Source organism: Tursiops truncatus, chromosome 3 (assembly GCF_011762595.2).
Source record: "Tursiops truncatus isolate mTurTru1 chromosome 3, mTurTru1.mat.Y, whole genome shotgun sequence".
In the NCBI taxonomy this organism is placed as follows: Eukaryota; Metazoa; Chordata; class Mammalia; order Artiodactyla; family Delphinidae; genus Tursiops; species Tursiops truncatus.
Genome location: NC_047036.1, coordinates 67644458 through 67658081, shown reverse-complemented (window position 1 = coordinate 67658081; position 13624 = coordinate 67644458).

Sequence of the window (13624 nt, the reverse complement as noted above, 5' to 3'; positions counted from 1 at the left end):
TGCTCATGTAAGGTGACATGATTACTTGCACAGAGGTGTTGGCAGTGGAGATGAAGGTCAAGTGTTTGGATAGAGGTAGGTCTTAGTTAACTTTACTGAAGCTGAAGTATTGGATATATTACTTAAGATTTTGTGGGACACCACACACATAGCTTTCTAAATTTGGGTTGTTGGTTTCTAGATGTTATTTAAAACCATGGAGATAATTAAAAGAATTGCTCTTAATGATAGCAGGTTGAGATAGTGTTGTTTAAAAGCCTCTGAATTGTACAAAACAAGGCTTAGTTTTTCCAGGAAGTTCAAATGAACCAAGGTTGCTTAACAATTCATATTAATTTCTGTTACAGAGGACTAGGAGGAGTCTGAGAGAATATGCTATATAAATTGGCTATATATACCTGGACCATAGAGTAGAAAAATCATTTCTTTTTGAAAAAAACCTGAGATATTAGGCTTCTGATAAAAGCATAATATTTAGTGGCTAAGCAATTCTGTTACTGCTATATATGTCTTACTGGAATTGAACAATTAAATAAATGGATGATTGTTGGAAACAAGTTTCTTTTGGAGTTAGAGTTAACATGTAAATAAGAAAGCCTTAGCCAGACTCATCAAGAAAAAAAAAAACAGAGAGGATTCAAATCAATAAACTTAGAAATGAAAATGGAGAATTTACAACAGACACCACAGATATACAATGGATCATAAGAGACTACTACAAGCAACTATATGTCAATAAAATGGACAACCTGGAAGAAATGGACAAATACTTAGAAAGGTACAACCTTCCAAGACTGAACCAGGAAGAAATAGAAAATATAAAGAGACCAATCACAAGTACTGAAATTGAAACTGTGATTAAAAATCTTCCAACAAACAAAAGTCCAGGACCAGATGGCTTCACAGGTGAATTCTATCAAACATTTAGAGAAGAGCTAACACCTATCCTTCTCAAACTCTTCCCGAAAACTGCATAGGGAGGAACACTCCCAAACTCATTCTATGAGGCCACCATCACCCTGATACCAAAACCAGACAAAGATATCACACAAAAAAGAAAATTTACAGACCAATATCACTGATGAACATAGACGAAAAAGCCTCAACAAAATACTAGCACAAAAAGTCCAACAACACATTAAAAGGATCATGAACCATGATCAAGTGGGATTTATCCTAGGGATGCAAGGATTATTCAATATACACAATTAATCAGTGTGATATACCATATTAACAAATTAAAGAATAAAAACTATATGGTCATCTCAATAGATGCAGAAAAAGCTTTTGACAAAATTCAACACCCATTTATGATAAAAACTCTCCAGAAAGTGGGCATAGAGGGAACCTACCTCAACATAATAAAGGCCATATATGACAAACCCATAGCAAACATCATTCTCAATGGTGAAAAACTGAAAGCATTTCCTCTAAGATCAGGAAGAAGACAAGGGTATCCATTCTTACCACTATTATTCAACATAGTTTTGGAAGTCCTAGCCACAGCAATCAGAGAAGAGAAAGAAATAAAAGGAACACAAATTGGAAAAAAGGAAGTAAAACTGTCACTCTTTGCAGATGACATGATACTATACTTAGAAAATCCTAAAGATGCCACCAGAAAACTACTAGAGCTAATCAATGAATTTGGTAAAGTTGCAGGATACAAAATTAATGCACAGAAATCTCTTGCATTCCTATACACTAACAACAAAAGATCAATTAAGAAAAATTAAGGAAACAATCCCATTTACTATTTCAACAAAAAGAATAAAATACCTAGGAATAAACTTACCTAAGGAGGCAAAAGAACTGTACTCGGAAAACTATAAAACACTAATGAATGAAATAAATCAAAGATGACACAAACAGATGGAGAGATACACCATGTTCTTGGATTGGAAGAAGCAATATTGTGAAAATGACTATACTACCCAAAGCAATCTACAGATTCAATGCAATCCCTATCAAACTACCATGGCATTTTTCACAAAATTAGAACAACAAATTTTACAGTTTGTATGGAAACACAAAAGACCCCAAGTAGCCAAAGCAATCTTGAGAAAGAAAAACAGAGCTGGAGGAATCAGGCTCCCTGACTTCAGAGTATACTACAAAGCTACAGTAATCAAAACAGTATGGTACTGGCACAAAAACAAAAATATAGATCAATGGTACAAGATAGAAAGCCCAGAGATAAACCCACACACCTATGCTAACCTAATCTATGACAAAGGAAGCAGGAATATACAATGGAGAAAAGACAGTCTTTTCAATAAGTGGTGTTGGGAAAACTGGACAGCTACATGCAAAAGAATGAAATTAGAACACTCCCTAACACCATACACACACATAAATTCAAAATGGATTAAAGACCTAAAGGTAAGGCCAGACACTATAAAACTCTTAGAGAAAAACATAGGCAGAACACTCTTTGACGTGAATTGCAGCAAGATCTTTTTTGACCCACCTCCTAGAGTAATGAAAATAAAAACAAAAATAAACAAATGGGACCTAATTAAACTTAAAACCTTCTGCACAGCAAAAGAAACCATAAACAGGATGAAAAGACAGCCCTCAGAATGGGAGAAAATATTTGCAAATGAAACAACTGACAAGGAATTAATCTCCAAAATATACAAACAGCTCATGCAAGTCAATATCAAAACAAGAAGCCAATCAGAAAATGGGCAGAAGACCTAAATAAACATTTCTCCAAAGAAGACAAAGATGGACAAGAGGCACATGAAAAAATGCTCAACATCACTAATTATTAGAGAAATGCCAATCAGAACTACAATGAGGTATCACCTCACGTTGGTCAGAATGGCCATCATTAAAAAATCTACAAATAATAAATGCTGGAGATGGTGTGGAGAAAAGGGAACCTTCTTACACTGTTGGTGGGAATGTAAAGTGGTACAGCCACTATGGAGAACATTATGGACGCTCCTTAAAAAACTAAAAATAGAACTACCATATGACCCAGCAATCCCACTACTGGGCATATACCCTGAGAAAACCATAATTCAAAAAGACACATGTACCCCAATGTTCATTGTAACAGTATTTACAATAGCCATGTCATGGAATGTCCACCATCAGATGAATGGATAAAGAAGATATAGTACATATATACAATGGAATATTACTCAGCCATAAAAAGAAATGAAATTGGGTCATTTGTAGAGATGTGAATGGACCTAGAGTCTGGCATACAGAATGAAATAAATCAGAAAGAGAAAATATCATATATTAATGCATATAAGTGGAATCCAGAAAAATGGTACAGATGAACCTATTTGTAGGGCAGGAATAGAGACACAGACATAGAGAATGGACATGTGGACATGGGGGGGAAGAGTAGGGTCAGACGAATCTGGAGATTAGGATTGACATATATACATTACCACATGTAAAATAGATAGCTAGTGGGAGCTATAATAGTATAGCACAGGGAGCACAGCTCAGTGCTCTGTGATTACCTAGATGGGTGCGATGGTGGGGCGGGTGGGAGGGAGGTCCATGAGGGAGGGGATTTATGTATACATATGGCTGATTCACTTCGTTGTATAGCAGAAACTAATACAACATTGTAAAGCAATTATACTCATTTAAAAAAGGAAAAAGAAGAGGGATCTAGAATGATCTGTGTGGTACTACAGTAGGTTTGGAGACATTGGTATGAACTCATGTTTGGCTTAATGTAGATACAGATGGTTACATGTAGAACTCTTTATAGATATGTTTGAATTCCACTCATTTAAAGGTACACATATATTTCCTTGCTCTGAGAACTGATAGGGCCTAGAGGCAAAGACAGTCAAGTAGCAACAAACCTATCTTATCCCCAGATCTTTGTTTTTATACCATTCTCTATGGGAAAATGGCTGATTCTAAAACTGAGGCAGAAAATACACAAGATGAGTCCAGATCATCTAGTTCCAGAAAGTAAGGAAATTCCAACTCTGCCCCCACCACCACCACCCTGCAGAAGAACCCTACATTGAAGAGGATATGGCAAAGGGAAATAGGACCAAATGAGATATCTTCTAATGGGTAAGACAGGAAAAATGTGATCTACAAGATAACATAGCATTGGATTATAACCCTAAATATAGAATAAATATCCATGAGTCTACAGTGCTATAAATAAATTACTGAATAAATAAATTAATTGGAGAAGTGACAAGCTTCCCATGCAGAATAATTCCAAATAATTTATGTAGATACAGTGCCCTAAAGAAGGGGGAACACAATTCCCTCCTCCTTAGTGTGGGCTGTGCTTAGTGACTGCCTTCTATTGAGTACAGAATGGAAAGGGGGAGAATTATTGTACTTTATAGTAGAAAAACCTGACAAACACTACCTCATCCAGGTGATCAAGGTCAATATCAACAGTGAAAAATCATGTTGATACCCTGCTATCATACCTGTATACTGGATATGACATGATGGAAGTAACAATTTATCTCTGTGGTATCCCTCCCTTAAAGCCATAACTTTAGTAATCTGTGAAAAAACACCAGAAAAGTTCTAATAGATAGGCACAATAGATGTACAAAATACATGACCAGGACTCCTCAACACTGTCAAAGTCATCAGAAACAAGAGAATCTGTGATACTGTCACAACCAGGAGGAACCTATGATCAGATGACTAAATGTAATGTGGTATCCTAGATATGACAGAGAAAAAGCAAAAGGACATTAGGCTAAACTAAGGGAAGCTGAATAAAGTATGGACTTTAGTTAATAATAATGGACCAGTATTGTTTCATTAATTATAACAAATATTCCATAATAATAAAAGATTTTTTAAAAGGGGGGAGTTAGATGCAGAATATATGGGAACTCCCTGTACTATCCTTTTCAATGTAAATCTAAAACTCTTTTTAAAAAGGAATCTGTTAAAAATATCAACAGGAAATTAAAAATGAAGACTATTATTTTTTCAGAGTGTCTACTCCATAGTATTAATGAAAAATTAAATCCTCCGCCTACCACATCTTCTTCATCTCTGCACATCAGACTTAAAACTTCTAACAACTTACATTCTGCCACCTGCTTATCTGCTGTATTAGTTTCCTGTTGTTTCCTAACAATCCACTCCAAAATTTAGTGGCTTAAAACAATGACCATTTATTATTATTCTTGAATCTATATTCCAGATGTGTGGTTCTTTTGGTCATGCTTGGGCTCCCTCATAATCCGCTGAGAATCAGCTAAATGGCTCTGCTCTGGAAGTCAGGTTGGTATTAGCTGCTTTGATTTTCTCCTATGTAATCCTACTTTTCAGAAGCCGAAACTAGTCTTGTCCTCATGGTTGTGTGGTCAGGCTCAAACTGGCACATCACTTCTGCCACGTTCTACTGGCCAAAGAAATCACTAAGCCAGTGCATATTTGAGGGGTAGAAAAATAAACTCTACCTGTTAATGGGAAAAGCTGCAAAATCACATTGTAAAGGGACATGGATAGAGAGAAAAAAATAATTGCAGCCATCTGACATACAATCTATAACATCTGTCCATTAGAACTAATTCCTTAGGGTTTGAATTTCTAGAACATTTTGTAACTGACCTTGTATTATATTTTCTGCTAGATTTAATATCAGGGAACAAGTACAATACCTGCATTGTTTTATGACACAAGATATTTCTTTGTGAATTAGTAATTCAGTAAATGTTAAATGCAGGTGTCTTCAAATTTTTTAAATGCAAGAGTATGGTGTGTTTTTCTAGTTTACTCAAGAAACTAAAAGTATCAAACACTTCACCAATAATAAAATCTTAGCTTAAAAACGTTGCACTATGATCCCTTTCATCCCTACATGGAGAGACAAAATTTGTGTCTCTTTGGAGTCTTGGTTTTTTACTTTCATTGTGGTAATAGTTATTGTTATAGCGAGCCCAATGAAGAAAATCCAATGCATAACTTTAACAACTTGAATTGAAAAATTAATAAGGATTCAATGGATGACCTATATAAACATCACTCTATAATGATTGAATATGATTATTCAGCTTCTCAGTTCCATACCAGCATGTGACAGTTTGTGATGATGTTATTCTGGGATAACAAACCATAAATATCCTGGTCCCAGTACTATAAATAGGAAAATTGGAAATTTTACCTTGAATCACTTAAATCATTTGACTGCCAGCCATAACAACATATATGTCAATTATTTTTTATCACCTTACACATGAATTAAGTGGATATTTAGAAGTAATGGCTGTGGGAGAAATAACCAAAATAATAATAATAATAATGAGATTGTATACTTTTAAGGCTTCTTCTAATTTTTCTATAATTAAGACACCTTTTCATCAGATGATTATATTTCTTTAATGCTTAGACTAGTCTTAGTTTCCTAGCCCTGCTCCAAGTGATGATTAATTGAACAGATTATTAAATGCTATCAAACTCCAACTGTGTTAACTCTATACTTTTTCTATATCCAAAACCAATCTTTAGATTGGTTTCTATTAACAAGATTGGTTAATGTCTGATAGACTTATGCCATCAGTAAAAATGAATGACTAACCTAGTGTCATCATCCATCCCTACATTGCTAACTGATTATACTTCTTTTGCTGACCAAGCTGAGAAACTGTCATTCATATTAAGTTAAAATGAAATGTTAGAATCCAAGAAAATTGAAATGGCTAATAAGTAACATCTTGAATGTCTCTTCAAGAGTTATGAGTAACTATGATAAGGAACTCCTCTGGCACATGGCAGCTTCTTGAAAATTAGGAATGATTAAATTTGTTTTGTCATGTAGGAATACAAAATTTACATTACTTTAGCTATCATGAAAAGATAGAGATGCTCCTTAACATTATTTAAGAATATATTCTGTTTCTCACAATAAGGAGAAAATAAAAGTAATTCAAGAAACCTTTTTAGATTTAAAAGATAAAGGGAAACTTCTGTTTCAGTATTTTAGGTTCTATAAAATTTATTTAAAATTTTTCTATAACCATATGTCAAAAGTTTTAATGCATAGAACATACCATTTATAATTTAAAATTTCAGTTGGCATTCATTTTTCTATTGGTTTCTTTGTCATAAATAATATGTTGGAATAAATTGGATAATGTTGAAATAAAAATTTGCCTGGCCCAAGGAGTTAGAGACCTGAAGACTAGTAATATCTAACACAGACCAGTCTCAATTGTTTCTCTTCATGAATGGTATTTAGTTTGGTGATACTAAAGTATGATAAAGGCAGTTTTGTTTAATAGAAAAAGATGTGTTTTGAGAGGAATGTGTGTTTAAGTCCTGGTATGATACTTACTTGGTAATGACCTTGGACTGGTCATTTAATCTCTGAGCCTCAGTATAAACAGCAGTAAAATGTGGATATTGAAAACATTTTCTTACCTAATGAATTTTGGTAGAACTTAATAAGAAGTTTGCTGTGGAGAACAAAGTGGGTGGTATATGTTAAAGTGCCTTGTAAAATCAAAAGTTTTAAGTGAATGTTAGTTTTCCATATCTATATTATTGCTATTTCTAATCTTTGTATGTTCCATATTTTTCTCCCTTTTTCACCCAATCATAAAACTTCTGAGCTGATAGCTATTACACAGATTTTATTAATACAATTACTTTTATTTCAAAGAAAACAAAATTAACCCCTATTTTTTTTTCCCTTTGGCTGCTAGAGATCCCTAAGATCCCACTTGTGAAGTGTCTTTATTTTAATCATGTGCTAAAGGCCATGTTCAGAACTTTACAAATAATTGCAGTGTTGCTGTTGAGATCCTAACCCCTGCTGAAATCAAAGGTATAAATCATCACAAGCACTTAAGTGTCTAAATATTTTTTTAAAGTATATTCTCTCTTCCTTTTTTTACAACGAAATGACGTGTAAGTTGAGTATCACTTTTCAATTTTTTTCAAGTGAATTTGACTCATTAATGAATTTATTTTATTTGATGAGTGCTGGCTCAATCTTCCCCTTCACTCATAAATTAATAAATGAAAAATAAAGTGGTTTTCTTTTAAAAAGACTGTTTAGGAGAAAAAAGTTCTAGTCTTTGTAATTTGGCTAAATTTCTGTAGCTTTATAGAAAATAAGTTTGTTTATTTTATTTATTATTTTCCCAAAGAAGGACAAATTAGAAGAAACTATTTGTTGTATGTTTTATATTTTCTTATTTATCTGGGGAATGGCTGTTTAAAAACTTGATGATTTGGGGGTTTTTTAAGCAGGAAAGTTTCTCTTAGAGAAAATGACTTCTATTATTACTACTGATGAACAACACCCAAGGACAGTCTCTTTCTCTCTCTTTCTCCTATTTTATAATGCACAGCATCTCCATTCTGTTCTAATAGACGTTTTAAAACAGCGAAGTATAGTTGATTTACAATATTAAATTCACTTATACAGCATAGTGATTATTTTTACAGATTATACTCCATTAAAAGTTGTTATAAAATAGTGGCTATAGGGCTTCCCTGGTGGCGCAGTGGTTCAGAATCCGCCTGCCGATGCAGGGGACACGGGTTCATGCCCCAGTCTGGGAAGATCCCACATGCCGCGGAGCGGCTGGGCCCGTGATCCATGCCGCTGAGCCTGCGGTCCGGAGCCTGTGCTCCACAACGGGAGAGGCCACAACAGTGAGAGGTCCGCGTACCAAAAAAAAAAAAAAATATATATATATATATAGTGGCTATAATTCCCTGTGCTATAAAATATATACTTGTTGCTTATCTATTTTATACCTAGTAATTTGTATCTCTTAATCCCATATCCCTATCTTGCACCTCCCCCCAATGCCTGTCTCCTCACTGGTAACCACTAGTTATCTATATCTGTATGTTTTTGTTTTACTTTATACATTCATTTATTTTTTAGATTCCACATAAAAATGATATCATACAGTATTTGTCTTTCTCTATCTGACATTTCACCAAGCATAATATTCTCTAGGTCCATCTACATTGCTGCAAGTGGCAGAATTCCATTCTTTTTTATGGCTGAATATTATTCCATTGCCTACACGTACCATATCTTCTTTAACCATTTGTCTGTTGATGGGCTCTTGGGTTGCTTCCATTGGGTTGGCTATTGTAAATAATAGCTTCTTGGGTTGGCTATTGTAAATAATGCTGCTATGAACATTGGGGTGCACAAATCTTTTCAAATTAGTCTTTTCTTTTCTTTTTTTTTGATATATTCCCAGGAGTAGAATTGCTGGATCATATGGTAGTTCTATTTTTAGTTTTTTGAGGGATCTCCGTACAGTTTACCATAGTAGCTGCACCAGTTTACATTCCCACCAACAGGGTACAAGTGTTCCCTTTTCTCCATATCCTCTCCAACATTTTTTATTTGTAGACTTGTGGGTCTGATCCCAAGTTGCTAGAGCAGAAGCCTTGAGGGTTGGACCTGAGCTGGCTCTGTTCCCTTTAAGTGTGTGTTTTCCCCTCTCCCTGCACCAGGACCCTTGCCCCAGAGAAGGGGAATGCTGAAGCAAGTGAGACCCATGAGAGCTCTTGGCTCATGTCCACTGTAGACAAATATCCAAGCTGTCTCAGAGGTGCTGCCTGTGCAGGCACCCACATTTGTTTTCCTTGGTTCTTTTAGATGAGCCCCGGGTGCCAAGTTCCTTTTGTCCCTCACAGCTGATCACTGCCCCCAGCCCCCACTACCCCCACCCTGTTGTGGAGCCACATTGTGGGGCAGGTGGGGCCCACGCAGACTCTTGGTGTGTACTGAGGGGTGAGCTGTGGTGGAGCAGCCACCATCAGAGATGTGGGCTGCTTTAGTAAAGGCCATGGCTGCTGCCGCCCCATCCAGGCTCTGCCCTTGGTTGGGGTTGCCTCTGTATCCCACAGTCTAATCTTCTCCCAGGCTGTGGCCACCCCAGATCCAGTGCTACACTGTGATGTGGAGTGAATGGGGCAGGAGTGTTTGCTTGGCTCCAGCTGGGGTTGTCACAAGGTCTCAGGAGATCCGGCAGCCCATAGATCAGACCTCTCTTCACCTTGCTCAGGGGCAAGCCAGGCTTCCTACCACCCTCCTGTTAGTCCCAGAGTTTCTCCAAACAGCCAAGGAGGCTCATCTCCCCAACATAGGACCCCAAACTGTGGTTCCCAATCTGTGGCTCTCGTTGCTCACTCCCCAGGGAGGGTGTCCCCTCATATAGTCTCCCTTTTCCTCTGTGTCCCCTCCCAGTAACACAAGTCCTGACCCTATTGCTTTTATTTCCTTCCTACCGAATTATGTGTGTATCTTTCTTACAGCTTTGGTTGTACAGAAGTCATTCTGCTAGTTTCCAGTGAGAATTGTACCACAAGCAGATGTATTTTTGATGTGTTCATGGGGAAAGGTGAGCTGAATGTCCTCTTCTTTACCATCTTGTTGTTTATGAGTATAGTTTCCATTCTTTTATTTTTATGCTTATTCCTGTAAGATTGAAGGGTAATATTGTTTTTATCTATATTAAGAGAGTAGTACGAGATGTGACAATTGAAGTCTCTAACAAGTAGCACAGCATTAGGATTTATCAAACTGTTTTGAAAAAAAAAAAATTCTGGGGTTCGCTGGTGGCGCAGTGGTTGAGAGTCCGCCTGCTGATGCAGGGGACACGCGTTCGTGTCCCGGTCCGGGAAGATCCCACATGCCGCAGAGCGGCCCGCGTACCGGTTAAAAAAACAAAAAAAGAAAAAAAAAATCCAAGTTTGCTTTAATCATCCTTACTTTTGCAAAATATTCTAGAAGTCAGTTTTGTTTTTCCAATTCCACAGTCCCAGAAAAATTGAGCAATGGACTGTGAAGTTGTAACCACATTTCTTCATTTTCCAATATACTGATACACACAAGTTAAATGAGGTTCTTAACATTCTTTCTCCAGTAAAATCTAAGTTGAACTACTGTCTGCAAAATGCTACTATTATAAGAGGTCCTTTTCTATGGAAGGCAGACAAGCATGAAACTAGATTTTTTTTTCAGCTTTCATTTATTACTTATTGAAAAAAAATGTCCATAGAGGTGAAAAACTTCCCCTGATATTCAAATTTATATTTATCTGTTGAGAATTTAGATTATTTTCAATTTGAGAATTCAAAATTTTAATTATATGCTGTTTACTTTGTTTTGATATATATAACATTTAATTATACATACACTTGTATTTATATACTTTATGTTCTAATTAATTCATTGTATATTAACCTTCTTTAATGTCAGTTGCACAAAGGATTCTGTAGTTCAACCTGCAATACTTTTGTAAGCAATCACATACCAGAAGAGCAAAAAACAATAAATGGTGTCACTCAATGTTTCTTCTGCATAAATACACAAAGGGTGCGTAACTTACTCAAAAGAGGTTTGGGCTTTGGCTTCAGCTCTTGGGAGGTAACCTCTAAGCCCTTGGAACGCTCTGCCTGAAAGTGAGTCCTTGTTTACCTGGAGGCTTTGGCCATGCCAGGTAGTCTATGCTAATGGTATGATTTATGGTTGGGGGTCTTTGGCCACAAAGAATCAGCTCAACATCTGGAGGGAATGGAGAGTCTAACTTTAGCCACATAGGGGGTGAAACATTTCTATGTGACCCAGTTCCAATAAAACTGTGGACACCAGGGCTTAGGTGAGCATCCTTGATTGGCAGTACTCTATGCATATTGTTACACATCACTGCTGGTAAAAACAGGTGCTGCCTGCACAGTTCCACTGGGAGAGGACAACTGGAAGCTCCAAGCCTTGGTATCCCCAGGACTGTGCCCTAGGTACATATTTCCTCTCTGATACTAACTTATTTTGTTGTAATCAACCATAACCATGAGTATAATGGCTTTTCTGAGTTCTACAAGTACTTGTAGCAAATGATTGAATCTGACTGTGGTCTTGAGGACTCCCAGATTTGCATTTGGTGTGAGAAGTGAGAGTGGTTTGAGGAATCTCCAGAACTTCATAGAGGCAATCAAAGTAGGCAAATTAAAAATGTTTGGACAATTAATTAGTCTCAATTACATTGAAATATTCATGTCATCCTTAATTTATTCTTTTAAAACATTAAAAATTTTATTTAAATATATTTATTAAGGAAATGTGACAGGTGAGGACATTCATTATAAAACTTTAGTTAATTTCAATTGTGCTGTCTTTGAGTCCACTAATTCTTTCACCTGCTCAGTTCTGCTGTTGAGTCCTTCTATGAATTTTTCCTTTCAGTTACTATACACTTCTTGCTAGCCCTGAGTCTAGAGATAAGGCAGAGGTGTAAGTTTAGAATGTTCTCAAGTCTTCTCTGAGCTAATGCACCCTGTCCTGGGTGCAGGTCATGGGCACCCAGGACATGGGAAATTTTGAATGTCCTAATTTCCCAAATGAATTCTTTTCCTGGATTTTCCTACCATATTTAGGCAGTATATTTTATGTTCCAACTGTAATCTTTTGTCCCTGTTAGCTAGAGGTTTTTCATTCACTTTACAATGTTACAATGTTTGTAACAATGCCCATCCCTCTTCTGTCTTTAACAAGTTCTGAGTTAGGTAAAACAGAAATGAGCACCTGGCATTAAGTCTTCAGAGAGCCATCAGACAACTTAGAACAAAGTAACATAATGCTTTGTGAATAAGATCTGCTCTGCTTCCTTTGAAGGGACAAGCCACTATCTTCAAGACCACCTTTGAGTCTGGGGAGTGGTGGGGCAAAGACAAGTAAAAGTGCCTCAAAGTTTTTTTGTTTGTTTTAACATTTTTATATTGCTTTTTTCTTGTTTAGCATTTGCTTGGTTGCTGTATCTTTGACTATTTTTTAGAGTACTGAAAAAGTTGGTTCTGACAGTTTCTGCTTGTCTGTCTTTCTTTCTTTCTTTCCTTTCTTTTTTTCAGCTTATACAGGTTTATAATCTCATAACTTTCTGTGGGTCAGGAACTCAGGAGTGGCTTAGCTGGATGGTTTTGGTTCCAGGTCTCTTATGAGGCTGCAGCCAAGATTGTCATTCATGCCGGGGCTGCATCACCTGAAGGCCTGACTGTGGGTGGAGGAGCCACTTCCAAGATGGTGCACTCACATGCCTCATTCCTTGCTTGTGGTCCTCCCCATAGGACCACTTTAGTGTCCTCACAGCATAGCTGTCGCCAGAGTGAGTGATCCAAGGGAGAGCAAGGAGGAAACTTCAGGGTCCTTTATGACAGAAGTCACACTGTCACTTCTGTCACACTTTTGTTGTTAGAAGCAAGGCACTAAGTCTGTCCCCACATGAGTGGAGGGGAGGAGGGATTTCATTTTTAGAAGGGAGGAGTGTCATAAAAGATTCTCGACATATTTTAAAACCACCACACTCTCAACTGCTCTTTTTTTCTAGTAAAGATAAACCACCCAGATTTTACCAGATACCAACCAGGGCTTCACCAAACTGCTCTTGGGGAAAATTCCCACATTGTTGCTCACAGCTGCATCTGAGTGCTGGTTGGGTCTGCAGCCTCATCCTCTCATCAACCCAATATCCTCATTCTTTGCATTGAAGGCCTCATTGCTCATTAAACTTACCTTTCCAGCCTACCTTTTATTCTAGTGCTATGTTTTCTATTTATTCTTTTTATTTAATTGGAATATAATTGCTTTACAATGTTGTGTTAGTTTCTGCTGTACAATGAAGTG